At 45.2% G+C, this 8,247-nt stretch overlaps 1 non-coding gene across 1 annotated transcript; it reads left to right on the forward strand.

The window, feature by feature from the left end:
• The first annotated feature begins 751 nt into the window (after nucleotides 1-751).
• Trnaa-agc lies at nucleotides 752-824 on the forward strand. The gene has a single exon. It is a non-coding gene; the product is annotated as a tRNA-Ala (tRNA).
• The last annotated feature ends 7,423 nt before the right edge of the window (nucleotides 825-8,247 follow it).

The raw sequence follows: 8,247 nt of genomic DNA on the forward strand, positions 1-8,247 counted from the left end.
AGCAAGGGAAACATGAATTCTGGTGCTCCCCTTATACCCTGGTTTTCATTTGTCCCGGGACCCTGGATTCCCATGGTCAGGAAGGGCCTCCCTCCTCAGTGAAAGCTCCCTGGAAACAGATCAGACTCATCCAGAGGTCTGTTTCCATGGTGATTCTAAATCCAGTCAAGCTGACAGTGAAAACTAACCATCACAAACAATAGCTATGACCAAGGAGTTCTGTCCCCATCTTACAGATGAGGAAACAAGCATCCAGACAGGTTAAATATTTCACAAAGATTTCTGCACTAATAAACACACAAACAGCAACAAGTATGCAGATCTTTCTGGGTGTGGTAGTGCACACCTTTAACCTGGAACCGAGGAGCCAGAGCCAGGAGAATCTCTGAGTTCCAGGGCTGCTGGAGCTAAGCTGTGAGATCAAGGCCAGCCTGGTCTACATTGTGAGTTCCAAGCCAATAGAGATACACACTGAGTCTCTGTCTCCAAACAAGAAAAACAAAACAAACAACAACAACAACAAAAGCAGAGAATGTAATCAGTTGCTAAGAGTGCTAGCTTAGCATACATGAAGCCTGGAGTCCAATCCCCAGTGCATCTTAACATTGGATGTGGTGGCATATGTCTATAATCCCAGTACTTGGGAGGTAGAGGCTGGAGGATCAGAAGTTCAATCCAGCCTCTGCTACATGAGACCCTGCGTCAAATAAATACATACATAATTTTTAAAAAGATGTCAGTTTAGGGGATGGGGGATGTAGCTCAGTTGGTTGAGCACTTGCCTAGCATGCATGAAGCACTGGGTTCGATTCCCAGTATCCCCAAAACCAGACATGGTGGTGTTAGCCTCTCATTTCAACACTTTGGTAGAGGCAAGAGGATCAGAAGTTCAAGGTCATCTTTCATACGTAGTGAGTTCAAGGTTAGTTTGGATTGCATAATACCCTATCTCAAAAATGTTATTTTTGTATTTTTCATCGTGCATAGTTTACATAAATAAGTTTTAAATAGCACTCTAAGGCCAGTTTCCTTGTAAATCAGAACCCTGGTGTTCCTTTAGATTTAGAGTAAATCATTGCAGCATTTGGCACTAGAGGGCGCTCCATGAGAAGCTGGCTACACAGAGGCTGGGGAAAGCCTGCTAGAGCTGCAAGAGACCCAGCAACAGGAAGACGAAACAGGAAATAAACAATAAAAATCTACAGATAACATCACTGGGCCAGATGTCACAAGCTGCTTGATGGGCTATGAAAGAGTGCTCACCACCCGTGACAACAGCACTGACCTTTCAAACTATACCATTCAACCATTCAGCTTCACATGGCTGTCAAGCAGGAGAAGGTATAATTACCTCCACCTTATAGATTAAGAACCTGCAATTTAACAAGAGCAAGTGGTGTTTCTGAAGTCATAAGTACAGAGGTATTTTGCTATCAGCCTCTTTCAAGTGGTGTGTGCAAAACATGGGACAGTTGACCCTGTATCTTTCCATGCCTTCACTTGCAGAACTCAGAATCCCTATGTTGAAACTTTATTGTTCCACACTCTTGACTTTTCACTCCAGGATGAACAGTATCGGTGCAGTCATAAACATTACCTTTCTGGATCCCTCACTTACTCCATTCCACCCTTACTTACTGACAGTGTCTCCTCCCTTCTTTCTCCATTTCTGAAACCAGTGGGCTTTCACAGCTAAAGTCTTCATTGCCCTCCTGTGTCTTTAGACTACTCTGTGACAATCTTGACTGCTGGGGCTTCCTTGGCTGCAAATAAGGGTCAGAATCACCCAAACTTGTTCTCTATGCATAGTGTGATCCCAAGTCTGTCCTGTCACATTTCTTGAGCATCCTGAGTGATTGTGATGCAGGTGAGCTCCAAGTGGACAGGTCTCTCTGATTACATCCTTTGAATCTATTCACAATTCGGTATCCTGATCTGCATTTGTTGTTACCTTAAATGTTTTCTCAGGATAATTCATTTCTACATATTTGTTTCTCAAGAATGGGAGCTCTGGGACTGGGGATGTAGGTTGAAAGTTGACTTGCCTAGAGTGCACAGGCCCGGGATTTAAAAATCCTAGCCCAGCACCACATAATGCTAGGTGTGGTACTGGAGAGAGCTAAGTTGTTAAAGGCGCTTGCTGCCAAGCCTGATGATCCAAGTTCAAGCTCCAGACCCAAATGGTGGAAGGAAAGAACCAACCCCCACATGTTGTCCTTGTTTCCCACATGCACACCATCACACATACATGCAAATAAATCAATGTTGAAAAAAAATAGGTAAGTTTGTGCGTATCTCTAATCCTAGCACTTTGTGGTTAGAAACAGGAAACTCAGAAAACCAAAGCTCTTTCTGACTATGTAGTGGGTCTAGTGCCAGCTCAGGATACAGGAGACCCTGTTTAAAAACCAAACAAACTATCTTAATTCATATAAAGATGGAAAGTGTGCTACGTTTGTGTCTGCCTTTGTGGTCAGGATGGGGCACCCAGAGGAACTGTGACATCATAGCTATTTCACCAACTTCATTTTCCCTGCAGATCTAAGTTCGCTGAACTGAATACTTACTTCTGGTTGTCTGATATGAAAGCTGCTATTCTAGACACTGGAGTATCAGGATGTGTTGGGGGATGAGGACACAGTTCACTGACAGAGCAGTTGCCTAGTATTTGTCCAGAGCTGGATCCCTAACATTAAAGAAAAATAAAAAGTAAGCTACAGTTCCTCAAACTGAATGTCTAGTAGTTAAAGTGAAACCATCTTGAGATCTATATGCCAGTGTGTTTAACTCTTAGTAGGAAACAAGAAATGATACTGTTCCACTCTTAGGAGAGTTCAAATGAGTCTGGATCTTATAATGGATATGTTATGTAAGACTGTAGCTTGGTCAACAGAATGCTTTCTCAGCATGCATGGAGCCTGAGTTTGATTATGTGACCTTCCTGGCCTTAAGAAGCCAGGAAGCATAATGGGACAAAGCCTGGTTTTAGATTGCACAAGACTTATACTGGGGTACAATAGTCTCTTGCTAACGATGATGCTACTGCCCATCTGGGCTGTGTTTAAAGGTGGGCCAATAACAACACCACCAACCTGGTGCATGCAATCAACTGGGCATTGCTCTGTGCTGGGTGCTGCGCTGAGCACTTCCACACTATCTAATACAAATGCCAGAGTCATTCTCCTTTTACTGCTGAAGAAACCACCAGTTATGCACTACATGTTTGTGCCCCTAACCCCAAATCATAGACTGAAGCTCTGATCCCCAGCATAGTTGTGTTTGGAGAAGGAATCTCTAAGGTTAAATGAGACACTCTTCAGTTGAAATAGTGTCCTACGAAGAGACACCTGAGAACTAGTCTTGCCCAAAAAAAAAGCAGACTTCAGCAACCCAAAGGTAAAGATGTCACAAGACACTAACTAAGCCTTCAGCACTTTCTTCTTGGACTTTGCCTCCAACACTTCCAGAAAACCTATGTGTGTTGTCAAAGCCACCTTGTTTATGGCATTTTGTTCTAGATAATTATGTCATAATTATCTAGACATATAAGGGTTCCCATATGCTTCAGATAATTATGTCATAACTTGGGGAGGATATTCTGCCTGACACAGATAACAAGTGGTACGCCAAGGACTTGAACTTAGGACTGCCAGTGAGTACATAAGATAATGCCGATAAGTCTGAATGGTGGTACCTACCTGCAATCCCTATACTCTGGAAGCAGAGGCAGGAGGATTGCCTGGAGTTGGAAGCCAGCCTGAAACTGCATAGCAAAATCCTTTCTTAAAACCAAAACACAGGGCTGGAGATATGGCTCAGGGGGTAAGAGCACTGATTGTTCTTTCAGAGGTTCTGAGTTCAATTCCCAGCAACCACATGGTGGCTCACAACCATCTGTGATGTGATCTGGTGTCCTCTTCTGGCATGCACTGCATACATGATAAATAAATAAATAAACCAAAACACAAACACTCAAGCAAACACACATAGCCACATTTGCACACTAATTTATTCTGCAATATTATTCATTACACTAAGTACTAGAACCAATGTAGGTGCCAACAACAGAGGGATGGATAAAGAAAATGTGCTCTATACACACAATGGATTTTTCTTTTTCTTTTTCTTTTTTTAAAGAAAAGCATAGAGAAGAAAAGAGGCATGGCTCAGCAGTTAAAGGCACATGCTGTTCTTCCAGAAGACTGAGTTTCCCCAGCAGGCAGACTGAGTTTGAGAACAGCCTCCTCTTGAGTGTTGGGATTAAACTACCCTGGCTCACATTAAAAATAAAAAAAAATCTTTAAACAATCTGTAAAGTCACAATTGTCTAGAGGGATAAAGGACAAGAGAGAGAGAGAGAGGGAGGGAGGGAGGGAGGGTCAGGGTAACAGGATATGGGTGAGAATGTGCACAATGTACAGTAAAGACTTGGATGAAAACTTCAAAATTAACATAATTTAATAAAACACCCCAAATATATCTAGTATGGATAAAATCCTGGTAAGGTGTGTGATAAACTGTAAGTGTTGGTCAAGCTGATGAGTTGTAACAGACCGGAAGGGGGCATTGAATATTGATTGAGAAGAGACGAGAGAGAAGACAAGAGTCTGGAGGGCTCTCAGTGCCACCACCAGAGTCCTCTAGGCTTCAAAGACTCCCAGGCTCCAGCTGGGTTCCCAGACTGGCACATGTGTCCCCACATTTGTGAAGTGGCTGCCCCTATCTACTCTGTTTCTGCCTTATTCATGGCCTGCTGGGATAACATGGCTTGACCTCTGGTAAGGAAGGCTGAGGCTAGACCTGGAGTCACAGAAGTTACCACTGGACACTTCCAAAATATGGACCACAACTCTATCATAACTACAGCACTAGGAGGACAACCCCAGACCTGGGTGCCTGGTGTGGTTGGCATCATTACTGAGGGTGACAGTTGTCAAAGGAGAGCTGGATCCTAACACTGGACATGACAAACTCAGGCCAAGTGCACTGTACCTACAAAGGCTGGGGATATGGCTCAGTTGGTGGGGTGCTTGCCAGCCCACATAAACATCATCACTGTAGAAAACAGTATAGGGATGCACACCCGTGACCTCAGCACTCATGGGGGTGCACAACTATTACCTCAGCGCTCATGGGGGTGCACACCTGTGACCTCAGCACTCAGGAGGGAGAGGTAAGATGATCAGAAGTCTCAGGTAATCCTTGCTACAAACTGAGTTTAAGGCCAGCTTGGGCAACATGAGAACCCATCTTAAAGAAAGAAAGAAAAAAGAAAGAGGGGGGAAGGAAAGGAAGGAGGGGGAGGGAGGGAGAGAAAGAGAGGAAAAAAGAGGGCAGAGAAAGAGAGGGAGGGCTTAGAAAGAAAAGAAAACAGCATCTCAGTGTGACCCTGGGAGCTGCACTCTGTCCTTGGAGGGCTCTTGGTCCTGCCCCAGCAGGTCTGTGAGTGGAGATTCTGAAGCTACCCCCACACTTCATCCTTACTTCTTTCTAAAAGCTCTGCGCTTCTAGCACTTGTTCTTAGGCTATTTTTAACTTGTCCTTTCTTTTTAAAAATTATACCAGAGGGGCTTAATCAGCCCCATTTGGCTTTGTGTAGAAAAAGAGAATTTGCAGACATTACCCAGTAACAGCTACTGAACACCATAGCTTGCTGGCACGCCTCTGCAACCAGCCTTTTCCTCTTCAGTGCCATAGTTTATTTTTGGATAGCAGTCTCCACATATCACACAGGGGTTCACTGTGAACCTAGAAGAAACTGAAGATATAGATGAAGAAGTTAGAAAAGCCAGTCCTGGCTTTGGATGGCAAGGGAGATGTAGGAGAGAAGAGCCAGGTGCTGGGAATTCCTGGCTGCCCTTGGCAGCTTTGAGCACTTCACACCTGCACACTCTCCATTCTTCATATTGGTATTGATCAGCAAGCAGCAGAAATGACAGGAAGCCTATGGAAGGGGCAGCTACCATCTCAGATTTTTGTTCATTTATCATGTCAAACTCACACCCCTAAACTGCACCTGGCAACACCAACAAAAACAAGCAAGAGAAAAAGTTCAAGTGTCTAACCGCAGGTAAGATACTGTGGCGATAAATCCGACACAGCCCCATTCACCCAAACTCTGGAGTCCACCCAGGTCAAAGCTAATGACCTGGGTCCAAGTCAGAAACAGCACTGCTGACCCCAGGAGTGGCACAGCAGTTGGGCATGTGCACTGTTCTCTGGACCACAGCTAAGTATCACCTAGGTCCTTCTGGGTAGGTCACTAAAGTCCAGTTGTTCATGCTCAGCCTAACACTCATTCCAAAGTCCTCTGACCACTCTTGCCATCAGGGTATTTCTGCCCTTCACTGGAGCTCTGCCATGCCTTCATCTGGTGGCATGACTGCAATTTGTGATATTCAGACCATGTCTATCTACTCTCAGTGTGTATGAAGTCTGGGGAAAGACAGAGGCTTGAATAAAGATCCCATGCCCCCCCCTGCCCCCAACAGTGTTGGCATTAAACACACAACCAGCCAGTAGAATTTGTCTTCAAACCCGTGCTATTCTGAACATGCCTCAATCATGCAGAGGGAGGAAGGGCTGCTTGATGATCTTGCTTAAAAGAAATGATTTTCAGAATGCTGAGAAGTAAAGGGTATGGCTGCTCTTGGCCACTAAGTCTGAGTATTGGGCGAAAGCCTGGAGATTTGGATGAACCACAAGACTCCTGGTCCTTTTCTGAGAGAATGTCTCCCACCTTTATTGTGGAACAGCCTTATATACAAACTTACAAAAACCCCAGGTCAAAGGGTTCACAACAGGATATTGATCCCAGTGGGGTGAGGTCAGGAAAACAGGAGGTACCTGTGGTTATGCTGGAAAACAACTCTTAGAGACCCCATGGGGGCTGGGTTCCAACAAAAGGGGACATTTGTGAATGACAGCACTCATTTTTAAATTAGTGGCTGGAATACAGAGCTTTTCTGATGGAGTGTATGAAGTATGTATTGCTGATGGATATGACTCATTAATTAAGCAAAAGTAGATGGGGTCAAAAGAGTAATTTTTTTGAGTTGCCACTCATGTCTAATGCTCATAATGTAAAAGGCAAAAAAAAAAAATCTGTTTTGACTTTTAATGAGATTAAATAGTTAAAACAACAACAAAAACACCCAGGGCTGGAGGTAGAGTGCTAGGTGCTAGCCTAGCATACAACAAGCCCTGGGTTTGATGCCCAGAAATGCATGAACTAGATGCAGTGGTACACACCCCAACACTTGGGAGGCAGAGGCAGGAAGATTAGAATGACAAGTCATCCTTGGCTATGTGGAAAGTTTGAAGCCAGCCTGAGCTCTTTAAGTCCCTGTCTTGGGGTGGGGGTTGGGGTGGGAGGGGGAAGAGGAGCTAACGTGAGTGCTCTGAAGATCTGAAGGAACCAGCTTCCCTTTCGGCAGCCATAACAGCCGAACATGTGCTTCTATGACCTTGACCTAGTCACTAGAAAGTCAGATGCCTGTCTCGTGACAAGGAACCAATCAGAAGTTAGCTGGTGGCGCTATGCTTTAGGACCCTGGGTGTGCTTTACGGACTAGCGCACAGCAATGACGTAGAAAGCATAGCAACCACCCTGGGAGGGCCTATGAGCCATAACAACCAGTTGACCAATCAACACAGGGCAAGCCCTCCAAGCCTGGAGGCACACCAATCGTGAGCCTGTGCGTACCCCTAGACACTCCCCTTACGCTGCCCTATAAAGATCTATGTGCAGCAGCTTCAAGCCGTCTTTCTGGCCATCCACCATGGCGGGTGGGTGAAAGACCCGAGCTAACATGGGGTTAGCTCGTTAAATTACAATAAAGCCTCATGCAGTTTGCATCAAGCTTTCGCCTCCATTCTGTGTTTGGGGTGGCCGCCGTCCTGGGCTAAGATTTTGGAAGCCTCAGCTTTCTGAGGGTCTTACAGATCAACATAGGGGCTGACATAGGGGAGCACTGAGCTGTTTCCCTATACTCTCAGCAACAACCAACACAAGATCCCTGTGATGGGAAACCCTTCCTGCAACAGCAAACAAGCAATTGACTCTGCAGTGGGTCCCAGTTAATCATCATCTCATCCAATCACTCCAAACAGTGTCTACCTGAAGTGGCAAAGGACCCTACAAGTTGAGGGCTGAGTCCCAAGTCTGCCCAGTAACTTTGGATGCCAGGAGCAAGTCCTAGGCTATGGCACTGTGCTTCTGAACAGCTACAAGCTGGGGGGTCCTGC

Source organism: Cricetulus griseus, chromosome 7 (assembly GCF_003668045.3).
Source record: "Cricetulus griseus strain 17A/GY chromosome 7, alternate assembly CriGri-PICRH-1.0, whole genome shotgun sequence".
Lineage (NCBI taxonomy): Eukaryota > Metazoa > Chordata > Mammalia > Rodentia > Cricetidae > Cricetulus > Cricetulus griseus.